We start from the raw sequence: 14,645 nt of genomic DNA on the forward strand, positions 1-14,645 counted from the left end.
AACTTATTACTCATAAACAATAATGACTACAGTCCCATAAAACCATACAAAATCGTTGGTTGTTTCCAGGGTAAAACAGCAGGTCTAATATCTTCCTTGTGTCCTTTAAAGAGGATAACTATAAGTAACTTTATCACTTCTGGTCATTAACCTGTATGGTCCGTCGCCCTCACATTTTACTACATTTTTCATTTCTTTTTCTTTCAATAGAAAAGTCATGTCAGATGAACAGGCTTTAAGCTGTCAAGGTTGTTATGCGTGACAGAGTTCGGGACAATGTGAAATCACTTCCAGACTGTCCACAAATCTCTTACATTAGTGACGGAGAGCCGTGACCAGACAGACATTTTATTCCAGGGTTAATGCTATAGCAGATAAAGTGCTAGGACACTGTTGCTGGTAAGAGACTGTGATGTATCTGCAGCTGGTGTGAGGCTATGGAGCTTTAACATGTTCTCAAATCTCTGAATTAGCACACTAGGTAGATTAAGTTATCACTTTACAATACGAACACTTAAGTGTTTAGCTACACACCCTGAAGCAAAATATAAAAGAGTGAATAATGAATATTTTAAATGGACCTTTATATTTTAACATCTATGTTAGCTATTATGAAAAGAGAGTTGACAGATTTGAATATGTAGGCATATCCCAGGGATACATTTAAATCAATTTAATAATAATATTGACAACCCAGATAAGAAAGCAACAGACTCACCTAACTGAAAGTCTCTTCTCAGATTGGATCTCCTATGTGCGAGGGTCCCTCCGCCTCATCCCAATAAACTCATTCCCCGGTCGTCTGGCACATCTGAAACACAGGGAGAGAGAAGTTGACTTAGCGCGTCTTTTTCTACAGACTGTAATTTACAGCATGTAATAAGCTCTGTGTTTGATAACAGGTGTGCCGGTTAAAGAGTACACCTAATCCGCAGCATTTGAGAGAAGACAGTGTTTGGTACGCAGGCAATCTAAACAGGGTGCAATACTGAAACAGCATTTAAGAAGCATCTTCCTTGCAGTAGTTTGAGAATCTAGAAAAAAAATACTTTTTGAGAGGTTTGGAAAAAATAACTCAGCCAAGATCCCGGAGACAAAAACATTTCCTCCCTCTGAACTATGAAGCCCTTAAAGTTCAAACAGCTCGAGTGAACTTTACTCCAACCAAGTTAGCAGTAATATCACATGAACTGTGCTACACAGTACAGTAGTGCCACCCTAGTGCTACAGTAGGACTAGTTGAAAAAGTCACTCCACCCCTCCAGATTTCTCCTCAAACAGTCATCCAAACCAAACATTAGTAGCATTTTTCCACCTTCCCGCAAGTAAATGACGTCGTCTTTGATCGGGGTTGGGAACATTTTTGAAAGCCGGCAACAGTTTACCCGTCTGTTTATTTTTAAACTTTGGAATCCTAGCTTACTTTTTTTTTGTTTCTTGTCACCGCCAAATGTGTCCAGGGGCAGAATCCAAAACCAGAAACGGCTGAGGAGCGCTCTTTGCAGAGGCACCAGGCATCTTCTGAGAAACAGTGAGTCTTGTGTGTGTAATATCACCCTGTTACATGCATGTAGCTCACACTCCAGGAAGGCTTTCAAATAGTGCTAACTCCACTAAGCCTTGCAGCACACATACAGAATGCGTAAGGTTACAGTGTAAACACCCCCTGCCAAAAGCCCTAACCTTCAGGATTAAGTGATCTGCAGCATTAAGAGTTTATCTGCTCCTGCACCTCCACTGTGAGGCCTGATTATATAGTGTTGACTGTTAAAATGGACTACTGTAAAAGAGTGTGTTGAATATAGGAAGTTGAGATGGAAATTCCAGGGGGACTTGAATATTCTAAAAGTAAAGAATATGAAGTTCAAGGACAGGGCAAAGATCCAGACTGACCTTTACAATAATCAAACATGACAAGGACACAAATGAAATGATTCTCTCCTTCTTTAAACTCTTTGGAAAGAGTGTGAAAAAGTAGCACTTGGATGTACAGTGGAAACTTGGCCAGATACATGTTGGCCTGGTAATGAACTTGAACCACTTTGAGCTGATCATTGGATTAACCAACCCTTGCTTTGTCCGTCATGAGTTAAATGATAAAGCAGCACTGATACTGGGAGAATTGGTCTAGGCACTATAACCCAGAACCAACCAACCCAAACAGCTTTCTTTCACGAGCACACAAGAACATGTCCAGGTTTTTCTTATTAGTTGAACTTAGCCTAGGGTTCACATTGACTATAGGCAAATCCAGGCCAATGGTATTTATGGATACATGTTCAACAGCACATGACTGTTCCAACTCAAAGCATTTGAGCCCCCATTAACCTAGAAACCTCCTGGAAACCTGGCATATTTGTTTTCAATTCCCTATTTGTCGTGCATCTTGAAGACAGAAAGTGAAAGGCAAAATTACTTTAGTTCCCTGTATGAATACAACGTATATAAACAATGCTCTCTTGAGTAAAGACCAGGAAAGCAGCTGCCGACAACACTAGGAGTCAGCATAAAGCTGGTTGTCGAACTTGTCAGAGAGACTTCTTTCTTTGAGCGCCTTTCTCACAAACTTCATTCACACAGAGCAGGGTTGTGTGTGTGAAAGGCTTAAAGGCGTGCCAACACACAAACCTAAAAAGACACACACGTTCACCTTCTGCTGCGACTTCAACTGAAGTATTGTGCGACTGTTTTGGGAGAACAACAAGACAAGTCTTCCTTTTAGCTGCAAACCCCTGCACCCAGTCTGAACCTCCCTTTTCCCCTTCAGTCCTCTGTTCTCCTCAATAGGCTTCCTACAGGCCATCTGCTCAGGGGCCAAGGGACCACTGCCACCCTAGTGCTCCTCGACACACCCCATGACCTGGCATTCTTCACTGGCTGCCCCTGGATGACTCCCACGTAAGCTTCATGTTTAGTCTGGCACTGTGTGTATCTTGGGTCTGCAGTTCAGGCAAAATGTGAGGAATGGGCCACACCTCGACGCGGTATAAACACAGAAGGTACATGATGGCATTGTGTTAAGGAAGGACCTGCCTTTTTCCTACATGAAGACCACCGGGGCATTTGGTGAACAGAAGCTCCATCAAAGTCTGAAGAATCAACTTTGCAAGTCCAACCCTAATGCTCTTGAATCTAAACGTGGGACCAAAGCTTAAGGAACAGGCTATTGACACAGCAGTGTGAAACACAGGGCAAATCCCAAGATAACTTAGCCTCACAGTAATTTCATGATGCTGTAAGTGCAGTTTTTTTTTTTTACTTACTCTGCAATAGAACCTTGGAAATACAATATGTGTTCAACTGTTTCCCAAAGGAGAACAGTATAACAACAATGCTAAAAATAAAGGCTAACACAGTACTTCTGATGTAAATAAATAAAGCAAATAGGGTGCAAAATAATCTCATACAAAATGACATACCAACAATGCTTTATAATGAATTATAATACTGTGAACTAGGATCTATGAGGTAATGTGTTATTGGAGGTGACTGTTAACACAATCACACTGCCTTCCTGCTGTCAAAATCACAGCCCATGGGACTTGTCTCTTATCACTTTCCTTTGGCACCCTGACGACTGAGCTCTTAAAGGAGCAGTGCCCTTAAAGCCCCACACTTTAAGACGCAGCTCAGAATTCAAACGTATGCAAAATAACCACACACACTTTCTTTCAGGACAAAAACAACAACAGGAAATGAAGAAGAGAAAATAGGGGAGAACATTCCCCTTCCAACTGAGCTTTTGTCATATGAACCAGATTTAAAGCATCTTGCGGTTGTTTGCTTGTGAGGAGAAATGTCAATCTATGAATCACTCACTGAAAGCCCATATTACTGAGTGGTGGATTCAGCCAAAGCCACCAAACATCCATCAAAGTGCTTGTTAAGTGTCTTTCGGACTTTTTCATTATATATTGAGAAGCTCTGTGTCTGGCTCATGACCAAGAATGACATGGCAGCATTCTGTAAGATTTATACACGTTTGCCCACTGGCATTCCAGGGTGATGCCAAGAAAATTAAAATGTTTCCAAACACTTTTGTACAACGGGATACCACTGAGTTAGTATCAAGCAAGTTTCGCATGAGATAAAAAAAAAGTATGTTTGTTAAACTCAGTTATTCTCATGCGTGAACATGAGTCATGGATAAACATGCTGACAACCCTGACACACACTGAAGTGATAAAGTCTGAGATTGTGAGAGTCATTTTGTTTTATCTTCAAGTACAAGCAAGGTAGATCACCAGAGCTTAAGCACATACTACTATCTAACAGTTTCAGGTGGAAACTAAACCACACTCACACATACAGAGTAACCCACACCTGTGGATCTTAACAATAGGAAACACAATGCAACCTCTTCACCTTAGCCCCCTCTTAATCCAGTAAATAGGAGAAACAAAGGGAGAGAAAGATAAAACACAGAACCCATAACATCCCTTACCTCTGTGGCCCGGGCTTTCATCTAAAAGCTCTTTGAACAGCTTGCAAAGGAGAAGTCTAGCTGGTGTTCTCTGATCAGAAAAGTGGATTCTCCCTGTGTCTTAAAGCAACACACACAGCGCAACTGACTCACACGCCCAGACACTCTGGAGGACACGTGGAAACACCCTCCCGGCTTCAGCAAATCACAGCCCTCCTGGGGTAACCCTGGGTAACGAGGAGCGCCAAGAGGAAAAGCAAGGAGGGCTGGGAGGAAAAAGTGAAAAGTTCTCAACAGAAGAGCTCTCTCAGAAAGAGAAGGATGTTTTATAGCTCTCATCCATTTAGAGTCTCCGCTGCTAAAAGGCTCCACTGCTCCACTGTGTTCTTTTTCCTACATACTGCTTTTCCGTTGGCGAGGAGGAGGATGCGGGGCGTGTTACAGCCAAGGCGGTTTTCCATAGCTGTTTGAGGCGATTGAGCCAGACAAGCTGGCGTATAATGGCTGCAGCGCTGCCTGGGAGGCAATGGGGAGGGCGCAATGACTGGGGCTCTTGTCTGACCCTAAATACCACAATGACCCAAGCAGCAGGAAGCCCGCCACTAAGGAGGCAGGCATGTAGTGTGTATGTGTATGTCTGAGTAAGTGTAAGCCAGGGAATTTGAAAAAAAGTCCAGTGAGTATAGACAGAGGTGCAAAAAAAGAGGGAATTATACAGTGGAAGCAGAGGAGAAGCTGTATGGAAGTTTCTAAGTTCCAGAGGGGCCAAATATGCAGCTCTTTTTGATAAGCTAATTAAAATGCAAGAAAGTGAGTCAAAACCTTCTCCGGAATTAAAATGTCTGAAACGCATTTACATTTTTGTGACTAAGCCTCATCCCGGTGGAGACGAACTTGAGACCGCCGTCTGTTAAAAAAGCATACACATTCCTCCATGTGTCTATAGTTTAAATAACTGTGGTCAAACTGGACCCATTTAGAAAGCCACACCAGAACACAACACAGCATCAAAAGTGGACCAAGACTGTTCCTAAAGCGGCTCCCAACTTTCTCGCGGTCTAGTTGTTTATTCCAGAGTATCTGAGTGCTTTTAGGAGACATCCCTCCAACAAATGGGAAACATGAGAGCCTATTTCACTCGGATGCTCATTTTGGTTCTTCTCTAGAAATGCATCACGGCCGGAATAGCCATTCAAAGTCATGACCATGCCACGCTGAATGAGCAGCTGTTGTATAGTCCTCCATCAGCCTTCTGCTTGACATGGAGACGTCAGCCCCGGGACACAATATTAGCCGCGTTCACCACAGCTATACAACATTGTTATCAGCACAATAGTCCTCGTGGCCTAGTCTGAGCTCCTCTCAAAGCCCTTTGTCCGGCTATAGATGGAAGCAGCTAAAAGGTCGGTCCACATCACGCTCGGAGAGGCCGGGAGGCATGAAAAGAGCGAGGTGCCAAGAAAAGAGAAAGAAAGGCGTGGAGGACTGCTGTGATGCATATTTATACAGAGCAGGTGCCGGGTCTAATTCCACACGGCAAAGTGATCTGACCGCTAATTAAGATCAATTAGGGGCCCAACAAGCTCTGTAGAGCCAAATGATATCCACGCTCTGGGCAACTGACTCAAAGAAATGTATTTAACTGCTGAATTTATGGAGAATTTGATGTGGAAGCTCAAGGTCATATCATGATAATTAGATTACTGATGTCATATTCTGCCTGTGTGTACCTGACTGAGATTTTACAGCATCTAAAAGGAAAGGCGTATCTAATTTTGAGGAAAATGTGAGTACTACTATTGTATGCGCAGGGACACAGGTTTCAAAGAGCTTATCGACAGAGCTTTGCTTTGGGATAAAGCTTTCAAACACTGATACCGAGGTCTGAGACTCCTGATGGCCTTTCAGTGGCTCGGCCCGATAATGGCAGTGGGTCAAAACCAAAGCCCCTCACAGAAATCCCTTCTTTCAATTTGAGGCCCCAGTTACTTTAGTCAAACCAACATAAGGTCATACATCAACTTCAATAATGGATGTTAGTGAGGTAAAGGTAAGTGCAGCCTGAGGGTTAAGAAGTCCCAGAGTGCTTCCATCTTTCTTTCTTTTCAAACCTCCCACATGTCAACATTTCATATTTATTGTTTTAAAACACCCATCTAGCATTCTAGCCCATGTATCCAGCACATTTACTTTGCAGCACTTTCTGTCATTTAAGTAACTGAAGTATCTCAGACAGATGCACCCTATTTGTTTGTTAAACTGAAAGAGTTACAGTTAATTTGCAAAGAGATTACACTTTTTTATGTAAAATACATTCTGCCACATCTAATCTCAGGCAGATTACTGGTTATAATCCATCTGTGATGAAAAACTCTGGTTGAGGATTCTCACAGGGATGAAAAATGGCGTGGAGAAGGAGATTCGGGGAGAGAGCAGCACAGAGAGTTGAGTTTTCAGTCAGCGTGCTAATATTTCCTGTCCCGCGACTAAACAGCGTGATGGAGCCACTGTCATAGCTGGAGGCCGTTTATGGTTTGATGCCATTGGTTATCTTGCTGACTGGGCTCTGCAGTCAGAGACAATTTGTGAACCGGGCGTCCATTGGGAGGAAATAAATTGATCTTAATTGCTCATTTGAGGAGAGATTAGCAGAGCGCCTCTCCCAGAAGCATGGATTTATATAGCAACAGTGTACAAATTATAACTAGATGGCCGACGGGATTGGGGGTGTAGTAGACTGATGGAATTCACTTAATATGGAGGTCACGGAGAAAGGTCAAGTTTTTTGTTTGGTGCTTGGCTACAAAAAGTCAAACTCACTCCGACTTTTTAACAATTAAACTGCTGTTTATCTTGGTAAACTGAACGTCTTTACAAATTAAAATAAAGACAACAAATCAGATTGTGAAAAACATTAATTAAACTCATGAACATAGTGTTAATTGTGTTAATCATATTTTATGACCTTCTAAGGTTATATCTCCCATTGTCCCGCCCCTATTTCTCATTCTCGTCCCTCTCTCACAGTGAAAACTGTATTTTCTGCCGTTGTCAGCTCAGTTCATTTTCTACAAATTGGATCTCCTGTCGGACGAGACAGCCCAAAACAGAGTCAGACATTCTAGACTTTAAATGAACCAGGAGATGTCTGCGCATGCTGCACTGATGTGCGTACAGTATGTGAGAGGAAAACAAAACACCAGAGTGTTTGTCCTCAAATGTAAACTTCTGAAGCTTTGTTTGAGGAAGACACTGACTCTGAACATCCTCAAGGGGGTGTGGGTGTGTGTATGTGTATGTGTATGTGTGTGTGTGTTAGGGCTGCTCAATTAATCGTATTTTAAATCGCAATTAGGATTATGGCTTGCAACGATTACAAAAAAAACGTAATCGGAAAAAAACGATTATATTTTTATTACTTTTTTTTTTATTGATTTTTTTTTAATTGGTTTTTCAGTTGAATTCTAATTAAAGTTTAGGGTAATCAACTGTTAAAAACTGTAAAAAAAAATGTCTCCAATAAATTGATTTAACATTTTCAAAGTAAATGGATAATCGTTATTAATAATCGTGATATCAATTATTGACCCAAATAATTGAGATTATGATTTTTGCCATAATCGAGCAGCCCGTGTGTGTGTGTGTGTGTGTGTGTGTGTGTGTGTGTGTGTGTGTGTGTGTGTGTGTGTGTGTGTGTGTGTGTGTTTTGAGAGGGATGAATAGGTTAACAACTCTCAAAAAGATGGAGTGTGTGTGCATGTGTGGGATCAAGCAAACAGCTGGAAGACTGCAGGTGGAAATCAGCTTTCCATCAGCTTCTCTGCTAATTAAGCAGCTTAATGGACAGAAGAAGAAGGTCGTTTTGGGGGTTAAATATGACGAGAGAAAGATACACGCACACACACACGGCATGTACTTGATCTTGGTCCAGAGCTACAGGATCTGGCTTTCAAACTGACTGATTGATTTTCTGGTGCAGTCATTACGCTCTCTCACACACACCTCAACATCTGTGCTGCAGCAGAACATCTCAGCGAAGTTTATTCAGTCTCATGTCATGTAGTCTAATCAAAGCAGAGCTAAAGCAGAGCCCCAGTCTACACGCTGTGGAATTATTAAGAAAATGCCTGGAGGTGGTGTAAGTAATAGAATGTGTGACAGGCAAAGGAAACACGTGGAACCAGAGTCTTTAGCAGCCACAGGGTCAGATGAGAGACACCTGCTTCTGGGAAAACAAACATACCCAGCCCTGCCCAGGAAGACGGGGCAAAGCACGACAGAGAAAGGGGAAGAAGAGATACCTAATTATCTCCACGCCGATAAGAGATAGGGAGAGAAAAGTTCCTTTAAGGTGTAGAAAAGCGAAAAGAACATCCTTTTAGTTGTTAACCTTCAGGCAAAGGTCAATTTGAATCTCAGGCAGCATCAATAAAAACAACTTTCACGGGGAATTTCTGTATTTTGCACGTGGAGTGCAAACGTCTGCATAATACATCTGCATAATTAATCCCATCCGCAAACTGTATTATCCGTACTGGAATTGACTGTGGCTGTCCGTTGTGCGCTGCGGGATGATCTGTCACACGCTCCGTGGCGTGAGATCTAGTGATTAATACTATCAGCCGGCGTCCCCCCCACTCATTACCATAGCAAGAGGCGCAGTCGTGTACTGCGGCAGTCATGGGAGACACACTCCAGCCTCCCTGAGGTGATCCATCAGCGATCATTGACCAATGCGGGGCAACATCAGTCACATCGAGCTCTGCTAGAGGTCACCAGATTTTCAGGAAAACAATGAGGTGCTGGAGATTCAGGGAACAGGTACAAGTGTGCTTGTAGAGCAGGGCTTCTCAAACTCCGGACCAAGGTCCGGATCCGGAACGAACTGCAAATCAATCCGGACCAAACCCTGTGTCCCATTATTAAAAATAAAAATTGAAAAAAAAAAAAGATTATAAAAAAAACAAAAAAAAGGATTTCTGATTCTGATGTAAATTAAAGTGGACCTATTATGCTATATTGGAAACATATATTGTAGGGCCATACCTATACAAAACATGTCTGTGAAGTTTTTTGCTTAAAATACCAAACAGATCACCCATTTTAGCCATGCCTCATACTGCTCAAACNGAGTGACCGATCTCCAGTCCTACACGCAGGGACTCCGCACCGTCAGCTGCAGTGCACACATCTGGAGAGAGAGAGAAGGGGGGGGGGGATTTTTAACATTAGTTTTAGCATCACTCTGCGTATGTGTGATAATGTTTTTGCTGCTTCTGCACTATTGTGCTTTTATGCTGAGGCACATACTTCTACTGACCACAATACACAAACAATGCTGGCTAATTATAGTTTAAATCCATCATGGGCATCTGCCAGTCGCACAGAACAAAAATATGTCTCCTGTCTACAAATGGCCCTGGCATTCAGTCCTCCCAAAAACTTGGGCAATCATAATTAAAGACTACTATCTCTTGCCTTGTTTCACTAAAACAAACAACACCCTCACAATGTCTTTAAGTCATATTTCGCTAATACAATGTTTATTTGCATAAGTCTTCTGATAGGATGACATTATCAGATTGAGAGTTTCGAAAAACATTTTGCCCATTCTGGCTATCTCTCTAAATTCAAGGACCCGAGGACAGACCCTGTAGCAGTTGGCACATGAAAAGACTTTCTTTCTGATTGTAGCCCGGGAGGAGGGCCAATGTGACAGCAGGAAACAAAAGAAAACTTTGAGGGCTCCTGTTGTGCAGAACTTCTCCTTTTTGAGAAGCCAATCATCGTCAAACAAAAACGTCCAACTGATAATACAGAGATACAAAAGATATGTATTTATCTCTTTTCTTGTACTCTCTATTCTTTTCTGAATGAATCCAGATGATGGACAGTTGTCATCAAGGACTGCCATCCTGAAATCATGTGTGACAGACAAGTGATAATTTCTCCACGGTCTGGTTTTGCCTCCCTGCCTCCTCTATCAGCCTGCCTGGGATCATACGCCCTCTAGAGACCGAGAAGAGAACTGCAGCCCCTTTGATCACACCACTCTCTGTAATGAGGCCTCCAAGTCATTAATCCCTCCGTGTTCAATTACGGCTGTAGTGGAGGAAACTCTAATGAATTACAATCATTAAGATGACGCTCAAAACTTTCTATGAAACTGGCGCTTGTTTTTGACTGTTTTTGCCAAACAATGAAATAAGCCATAATGAATAACACATTGGATGTTATGCAAATGTAGACAGAGAATTTCCCTAGTCTAGTTGGCATATTTTATCAAAAAATGTTTTAAAAGGTTAAACAGAGGGGTAGAGTGCAGTTCGTGAACCCCTAACATCCTGTGATAAAGATCGGCAAGTCATTATAATTGCTTTGACTAAAAAATAAGTCTCTGTTCACCGTGACTCTCACATTATAACCAGAAAAATAACCTTGAAGACATTTTAATTGTTATCAAAAATAGAATTGTCCCTCTCTGCTTTTGTCAGAACATGTACACTGTCATTAGCTCAACCTTTCTAAACAATTTTTGGAAATACTTGTTATTAACTAAAAGTGACATCAGAGAGGGCAGACATCCACTTTTTCAGAAGTGAAAATAATGTGGGCATCTGGCCTGTGATTTAGATTGATCACAAACTGTCTAATACAAAAATTGAACCAGTAGTTTCCAAGTAATCCAAACAGACAAACAAGCCAATCTGATAACACAACAATTTAGGTAAGGAAATGGCCAAGTTTCCTGTTTTGTATTTCCTTTAAAACACCAAGACACATTAACATAACTGTTGTTAAAACTAAGGTTATCTATCCAACCCGACATCATATAAACTGACCCAAATCATAGACTTGTTGATACCAAAGATGTTGAGGTATATTTCCCTTAGCTTTTTAGAGTGAGGCGTGAACAAACAAATTGTATCCATACCCGCTGGGTCTCAGCTGTGTTTGTCCGGCGACACGGACGACCTCCCTGTTCTGTTCTGACACCTCGCCTCTGCTCTGAGATTAAACCAGGCTGACAGGATACTATACATTCACAGCGATAACGAGCCCTCTGCGGTCAAAAGCCCCGTCTGGGATTTTTCTCTCCCCTGCGACACGCAGAGCTGTCTTAAACTGGACCTTTTTGTTTACTTCTTTAATCTGAGTGAAGGGAGTCACTTTTGAGGAAGCAGTGATCAGAATTGAGATTACATTACATTACATTTAGCTGACGCTTTTATCCAAAGCGACTTGCAATAAGTGCATTCGACCAGGAAGATACAAACGTTGAAGAAAACAGAATCATATATACTTATATGATTCTGTTTTCTTCAACGTTTGTATCTTCCTGGTCGAATGCACTTATTGCAAGTCGCTTTGGATAAAAGCGTCAGCTAAATGTAATGTAATGTANAGAATAAGTCCAGCATGTCTTCTGCAGTGTATAGGCCATGGCTCATTAGCTTACTAGATATAATTACATTACTTTCGAACTCCTCTTCACTTCCCTGGAGTAAACAAGCATATTGCCTACAGGTAAAGCGCTATTCTGACATTGAAATGATGTACTTCTGACTGGCATACTAACTTATAGGGTGAGCAATGGCAAAATAAATCCATTCTCTAGTTTATAAACCCATCTTTAGGTCAGAACAAGCCAATCTGTGTCTCAGACAGAAGTGAAGTAGACTGTAGCACTGTTGTATCTCTTAGCTGTACCACATCTTAGGTCACTACGGGTGTATTGATTCATACCCAAGGAACATTGGTAACAGTGACATCATGCTGCAATGCTGTAACCTTGGGAATTTAAACAACAACTTGTTGCAAAGTGTTTTTTCTATTGACACGCTGGTATTGATCCTTAAATGTATTGATTGATTGATTTTTCTACCTGTTAGTTCCCTCTCTAAAAGGCAGTGCGATAGTTGTTGGAAAAAAAACAATGAATGCCAAATAATCATTGTTTCAGATCATAGTAGATTTAAGGCAAGATAATACTTCCTCATCCTATTTGTTATACTGTGTTATGTTGCAACCCAGTCTCACGGCATTTCGTGACTATAACACGAAATGCCGTGAGACTGGGTTGCATGGTGGTACATCTTAATCCTAATACTGTCACACTTTGCTCTTGTTTCAAGATTCTCTTTCTTATAAAACGTATTCAGTGACCCAGGCCCATCTTCACACTTTGTTCTTTTTTCTTTATTAGAGGAAATGGGCTAAATCTGAAAAAGAACACCCATCATCATACATGTTCTGAATTTGACATTTGTACTTGGACAGCATTACTTTTAGACACAAAGAAATACCCATATATTAGTCTTCGGACAGTTTGTATTTCATATGTAAAGTTCCCCTTTCTTCATTTTAAGACAGCAGAATTGAGCCAGTGTCCTGCTCAGGAGTAGTTAACCCCACGTTCAAACCCTCCCTCCTGCTGTCCTCCAATCTGTCCAGTGTGTGTGACAGTGTGTGTGTGTCACTTTGTCAATATCACCCACAAGGGTTCCCCTGCCACCCCGCTGATGGGGATTAAACATTCATGATCATGTTTATTAATGACCAGCAGGCATCAGGGATCTACAGGCTGTCACACACACACATAGCAAACACACATAGCAAACACACACACACACACACACACACACACACACACACACACACACACACACACACACACACACACACACACACACACACACACACACACACACACACACACACACACACACACACACACACACACACACACACACACACACACACACACACACACACACACACACACACACACACACACTTTTCACTCATACACCTACACACAGCCTCTTATATTATCCCACCCACACAGACACACTTTCTTTTTAATTTGGCAGTTAGCTCTGGAGTGTGTGTGTGTGTGTGTGTGTGTGTGATATGGATCTCCTGGCCTGTTCAAAAGAGAGGGAACAGATTTCCTGTCTCTCCGGACCGCCATTTTTGAACCCTCCCAAGGGTGGAAGGATGGACTGGAGGGGAGGACCTCGCCTGTGAAACATCTGTGACGGCCGGCCCCAGCAGAGACTGCAGTGTGACAGGGCCTACCGACAGCAGCTGTCACACCAGTGTGTTGGATAGAGAGTGTGTGTGAGTGTGTGTGTCTGTAATCAGGGTTGAGAAGTCCGTGACCTAGAGGAGATGTAGGGGAAATACTCTCAGCCTCTTCCTTCCTGTCCCCCTTTGTAATTTTTTTCCTTTAAAGGTCGCCTATTATACTGTTTTTCATCAATATATTATAGATCTCGGATATATAAAAACATGTCTCTGAAATATTTGGCACCAAATACCAAACAGATCATGCATTGTAGCATCCCATAATCCCCTCTGTTTCAGCCCTGTTTCAAAAGTGCTGATTCTGGGTCTGTTACTTTAGATGAAAATAAGGAGCCACTCCCCACGCCCCTCAGAGATATTTGGTTAAAAAGAACACAAAGGTGCTCTAGGAGGAGATTCAGGGGATAAGGTGGGGGGGGGGTTACCTTGGTTGGTGATTGGCTAATGGTTACACAAGCCAAAAAAACCTTATGACATCATAAAGTGGCCAAAACCTGATCAGCTCATTTTCAGACAGGTTTTTATATAAATGGATCAGGACAAAAATTGAGCGAATCTTTTTTCCTGAAACCTTCAGAGTCTCTTTAGACAGAGGGGACACGTGTTGATATATAAAAGACATGAAAAAGTGAATTTTGCAGAATAGGCGACCTTTAAATTCTCATTGAGACATAGTTGTAAATGATCAGGTGGGTAAACAAATAAATTATCATCATAACATTTATATAATACAATTAATTTCCTCCCTTTGTCCTCTTTGGATGTAATATAATAAAAACCATACTTGCTTGGCCCTTCAGCCTCTGCAAATGAAATGAGTGATGAGCAGAGCTGACGCTGTGATTCCCACCACCTCATCCCATAATGCATCTGTTCTGTCTCCCTACCGTCTCTCCATGGTGGGACTTTTCCACCTCTCCCCTCGTCTTTTCCTCCCCCTATTCTTCCCCTCATTATTCTTTCCCCCTGCTTCCTCTCCTTATCCTTTTTTATCCCTTTGCCTCTCCAGTCTCCATCTTTTTTTTGTTTTACTCTCCAGTGAAGCGCTTCGTGGTCTGGTTAGATTCCCTGGCAACTGAGCCTTCCAATAGGATGCCAGTTTCATAAAACCAAATAAGAATGCATTTAAAAA

General features: G+C 41.9%; 2 protein-coding genes across 2 annotated transcripts in view; both read right to left on the bottom strand.

Moving 5' to 3' along the window:
• The window catches only part of tiam2a (TIAM Rac1 associated GEF 2a), a 49,034-nt gene extending 48,227 nt beyond the window's left edge, over positions 1-807 (bottom strand). Inside the window, exon 1 of the mRNA XM_010776742.1 lies at positions 719-807. The gene's annotated coding sequence lies outside the window, so the exon portion shown is untranslated. The remainder of the gene's footprint in view (positions 1-718) is intronic.
• LOC104950246 (arginine-glutamic acid dipeptide repeats protein-like) overlaps positions 729-14,645 on the bottom strand; it is a 47,886-nt gene continuing 33,969 nt past the window's right edge. Inside the window, exon 6 of the mRNA XM_010776735.1 lies at positions 729-811. The gene's annotated coding sequence lies outside the window, so the exon portion shown is untranslated. The remainder of the gene's footprint in view (positions 812-14,645) is intronic.

This window comes from Notothenia coriiceps, unplaced genomic scaffold, assembly GCF_000735185.1.
Source record: "Notothenia coriiceps isolate Sejong01 unplaced genomic scaffold, NC01 NC01_scaffold00017312, whole genome shotgun sequence".
NCBI lineage: Eukaryota > Metazoa > Chordata > Actinopteri > Perciformes > Nototheniidae > Notothenia > Notothenia coriiceps.